Here is a 5,414-nt window from a genome sequence, read left to right as displayed (position 1 = left end):
AGAACATAAATGACTGGTATTGGAGGAATCGATATTTCAGTATCAATCCGCACATCACTACTTGACTTCAGATGTCGGAGGTGTCACTCCTTAGTTTGCCGCATTCCTGTAGTAAAGACAGAAAGGACATTTTTTCACCTAAACACACCACTGTAGCATGTTCATTGATAGAACCTGGCCATTCCTCTGCATAAGGCTTGTTGAGTTGGTTGGGTTTATCAGAAATCTGACTTGAGTGGTCCTTCCAGTTTAAAATTTCGACTGGAAATATATTTTACAGATCATCTTAGATATTAATTAGACAACCTAGCAACTAGCATTTTCCACACAGACGTACGAACAAATAAAGTAATCTGAAAATGCACAGCTAAGTTAGCACACTTAGAGTTTGAATAAATTAGCCCACCATATAAACTCAAGAAAGAGTTTTATTACAAGAGGTAGCTTGTAGTTTGTTAGCAGGCCTGCTAGCAGTAGCTAATATTAGCCAAAATAAAGACAGCTCAGTGTTTGATTTGACCCTGAAAACCAAACATTCCTGCTAATATTGACCCTCATGTGATATTGAGGGCCACATTTAGCTCTCACACTAATACGTACAGATTGATTGATAACCAATGTAGTAGAAACTGGGTGGGTTGTTTTTGGAACTACACAGACTTGTTGTCTACTCGTTGACTTGTTCTGGCAACACAGTAAAAAGCAGAGAGCCTCGTCCATTGCTAGAAATGCTTGGGCCCCAAAAAGACGGCTGATAGTTTGTAAATGAGTCAGAAAATAAGGAAATTTTTACTTTTTACTCACAGGGATTACTTTCACACATTACATCATTGTATGGAATTTTTTCATGCTTAATATGAATATCCGACAATGGAACATCGTTGGAGCATGTTGTGATCGTCTCTTTGTGTTTTCTGGATGGACTGGAATAGATGTTCATCATGAAGTTCCCTGTTAACACAAAAATTCAATCCAGGTTTTTTTTGGCGTTCTTACAGATTTCACCGTTAAATAAAGGATGTGAATGTTTCTCCCACCACTGATGCTGCCATGTTGGCCCAGCGTCAAACCGCAAAGTCCAAGAAATATGATCACGGACCCATATTTATTTTTCCAGTTGGAGCTAAAGTGCCGCTGTGCCACATTTTTTACAGCTGGAAGTCAGAGTTTCCTGCTTTTTCTTACAGCTTCAGGTATTTAGTGTGTGAGTGTTTGCTGGTGCGTCCACTCAGCCTGGTCTGCAGCCAGAAACTGCCAGCTCACTCTCTCTGGATTTCCCATTAAGATCGCCCACGGAGAACCAGGAATAAGAAAAGAAAAAAATACAATAAAATAACCCTCAGCTGCTGACAGACTGAGCGCGCTCAAACACTGGGGTACGCCTACTCGTTCAGGCCAGGGTTATTATCTCATCATTTGAAGTAGAAGTCATTACCTATGGGTGCTGAGGAGGGAAATGAGGACTTAAGTCAGAGAAGAAAGAAAAACATGCAGCACGTATGGAAGATCAAACCTACCATGAAAAGAAAGAATAAAAATAAACAGGCTAAAATTATGAGATGGTACCGCAGGTCAAAACTTTGACACAGAAATGCTGATTTTGTGAATCACTTCACAAAAGTATTAAGCAGACTTATAAAACTGCCAGCAGTAGATGTTTTATTTTCAGTGCTTCACCTGGCACAGCTGTCACAACAATCAGAGCAGACAGTGAGCACTTTTAGCTACAGAAATAAAAAATTGTTGATTCATGACAATATTATAGGAAACTTCTGCCATAAGTCTTAGAAAACAGTAATTATTAGTAGTATTGTTACCGATAATTATTAGAATTAGTAATTTCATACTTTAAAAAATTGCTAATTAAGTTAGCCTTTAGTTGGCATCTGTTAGCAGGCATGCGAGTGTTGACTAAGTTTAGCCAGAAGACAGATCAGGGCTGGCTTTGGTTCTAAAAACCACCAACTCTCCATAAATACTGGTCAAATTCACTCAGGTTCCTGGCAAATGTTAACAGGGAGAGATTACTTGATCCACCACCTAGCTGCTAGGTAGCTAACCTTAGCTAGCCTACTTGTTAATGCTATCTATTATATAAAGCATGTTGAAGCAGATGTTGTGAATTGCTAGAATGAAAGTAAGAATTAAGTTTGTTTACATGACATCTGTGTTATGCTAATATTATTGATTAAAGGACTCAGTTTTTACATTGACATTAGCCGTTAGCCCAGATGCACTGAGATGCTTTGGAATGTGCATGACCTTTTAGTTTTCACAGAAAAATCATCTATCATGTGCGTAGAAACTAATCCAAAGGCTGTTCAGAGGCAACTAAGAGAGTCAGGGAAGTTCTCATTTTATATGGACAATGACAATTTAAAAAAATTAAAGAACTTTTTTTTTAAAGTGTCAAATAAAAGTTTCTGACAAATTAGCAATACCAATTAGCCATGCTAAGATGATTGCTAAAATTTAATAAATGCTAAGAAAGGAGCAAAATTTTGTCTCAAAACAAAAGTTCATAAACAAAATTGTAATTTTTTATTAGTTCACTAAATAAATATTCAGGAGAGTACTGCTATATGAGCCTTCTGGGAATCTGGAGAGACAATAAATTGAATTCAAATAGGAACATTTTGGCCCTTGAGGGGATAACACTGAGACAAATATTCTCAGTATTATACCTAGGCTTTAAGACAAGGATGTAAGTATTGGCACTAATGAGCCTCCGTACTTACAGTTCCCATGCCATTTTATATATTTGAAAATCTTTAATTCTGATGTAGAAAGAGGAAGCAGTCTGTGGGTGGGATTACTGCCACCTAAACACTGAAGAAACAGCTCGCTGTACCTTCCTCCTCCTCCACCTGTTTCATCCTGTGCTTTTCTCACATGATTTACGACCCGGAGCTGCAGAGTTCAGGGTGGATCCCAGCCAGCGCTGAGCCCCCTTTTAACACCAGCTTTGTATTCTAATGACCCCCAAACTACACACAATCCATTTTCTGTCCATTAGCAGCGAGCCGCCGCCACAGCTAATATTCTTTAATTCACTCCACAAAGAGGGGAGATTGTCCAGGGAGGGGGGGCTTGCTGCACTTAATGCCTGCAATTACATCAGGTTACACATCCTGAAGTGACCCCCGGGGGGCCCGAGAGAGGGCTCCCCACTAACACCCCCTCCTAATCTACTCTGAGCTCAGCTCAAACACCGGAAACAGCCTCCACCACAGTCTAGGTGTCCTCCTCGGTCTGTCCCTGAGTCCTAGCCGCTGTCGCTCACCTTCATTAAGAAATAAAACATGTTGGAATGTGACTGGACTTCGCAGATGGCGAAAGTCCCCCCAGAAAAACCTGCAGTCAATTAGAGTCGGCACAAAGCAGGTTTTGTCCAGAGTAAGGAACAAGAAATGGGCTAAGAGAGTCATTTTATGGCACTTATTTATTACCTTATAACTCAGAAATCAAATTAGTTCCCCACGAGGACGCCGAGCTGGAGCGATATGAGTGAGAGGGGGCCAAAGAAAACAAGAGCTGAGTCCGGGGTGCGTCCCAGCTTTGTGATGGGAGGAGGAGGAGAAGGAGGAGGTGTCTGGCAGCAGCGGGGTCGGACCTCTGTACTGTTCATTACGGGTGATAAGTGCCCACAGAGGAGCCTGGAGCTGGGAACGTGGAGAAGGCCTGATGCAGGGCCTTTATGAGGCTGTTCAGAGACACCCTCATCTCTCAGCGCCCCTTGGGGACCCGAGGGCGCTCGTACGAACGAGCCCCCCGCCGCCAGTTTCAGCCCCGACAACTAGGCAGTGTCGTGCCAATTAGAGCGAGAGAATAAAAGAGAGAAAACAGGAAAGTGTCCATAAATAAGACCTGTTAGCTGCAGCAATTCAGCTTCAGTAAGCCAGCACACTGACCCGAGCACAGCACCACACACTGTATATAAAAGATGGAAGGAGCAGACATGTCACAGACTGGTTTCTAAGAGTCTAAACATTGGCATCTTAGTCGCCAAAGTAAAGAAGTGACTATATTTATACATATTTGAGTTCATCATTCAGACACAGAAACCTGCTAATTTGTGCTCAAGAACACAAATTAAGACACATATATAATTACAGACTTGGTGGGCAGTCTGTTATATACAATTAACCTCACAGTAGTCATATTATTGGTCAGATAATTGCATTAAAAATGCTCCAAAAGGCTCCAACACCTCAAACACGGTCCAGATCAGGGACTCCAATTACTGTAACTTGGGTGAAGCCTTGCAGATAGCTAAAAGATACAGCCACCCATACCACCATCCAAAGAGGCCACGCCTCTAATAATGCAAACTTTAACAGGTGAGTTATAAATAAATGTCCCCTGTAAAGTTTTTAGAGACCAAAACAGTTTTTTGTCAGGTTGTACACAAGTTTATTTCTGCTGTAAAGTTGGATTTTTTTGCATTGGAGTCTATGGAGATTGACTCACTGCTCGAGCCTCTAGTGGGCAGTAGAGGAACTGCAGTTTTTATACCTTTAGGGTTTGTTTGTTTTTTAAAGCCCTGGATACTTGGATCCAGTGTGAAAATGTCTGTTTGTTAGGATTACTCAAAAAAAATAAGATATACTCTTTTGGGGCCTTTTCGGATTCATTCATTTTTGGAAGGATTTTGTGTTTTTTAAAACTGAAACCTTTAGCTTCATATTATCTAATCCAGACACACAGATGCTTCTCAGTTCGTGCATCTTAACCCTTTAAGACCTACCATAGAACCAAGTCCACCAGAGCTTATATTATATTTTTATATGCTGTGGTGCCATTTGTGGGAGCATTTCAAGTTGATATACATCAATACAACCATTATAGCCCAAATTTTAATAATATGTCTGAATTAAGTGCATAGTAATTACATAAATTGCAAAAAAGTGCAATAAACTACCAAAAGATGTAAAATTGTTTTTGTTTTTTTTTAAACATATATTTCTAGTTAGAGAAATTTAAGAGGCTTATCCCTCAAAACTAGCAAAATAGTTTCCCACCACAGGAAATTTATTTTGAGTGTCTTCATAGTTTTATTTTTGAAATACACCAATTTTTATATACTGCAGGAAAAAACGAAAATAAATATTATACTGCAAATTTGCAAAAAAACAGCATATGCATCAAAATAAACTATGTCCAGCAGTGCAATATGAGTCCTAAGCATCCCAGAAACGACACAGATAGTCATAAAGTCAAACATAACTTTTAAAAACACCAATATAGGCTCATGAGGCCCTGATGGTAAAAAAAACTACATTTCCGCAAAATGACATAACTTCCGGTATTGGGCAGGTCATGGCGGACATGCGATAGTTCGCGCTGATGGACGTAGGAAGTGTTACAAACAGCTGATCGGATCGGCAAAGTGTGTTTCTGGAATATTATGTTTT

This window comes from Simochromis diagramma, unplaced genomic scaffold (assembly GCF_900408965.1).
Source record: "Simochromis diagramma unplaced genomic scaffold, fSimDia1.1 OVJJ01000433.1, whole genome shotgun sequence".
Classification (NCBI taxonomy): domain Eukaryota; kingdom Metazoa; phylum Chordata; class Actinopteri; order Cichliformes; family Cichlidae; genus Simochromis; species Simochromis diagramma.
Note: the sequence above shows the minus strand (reverse complement) of the source record.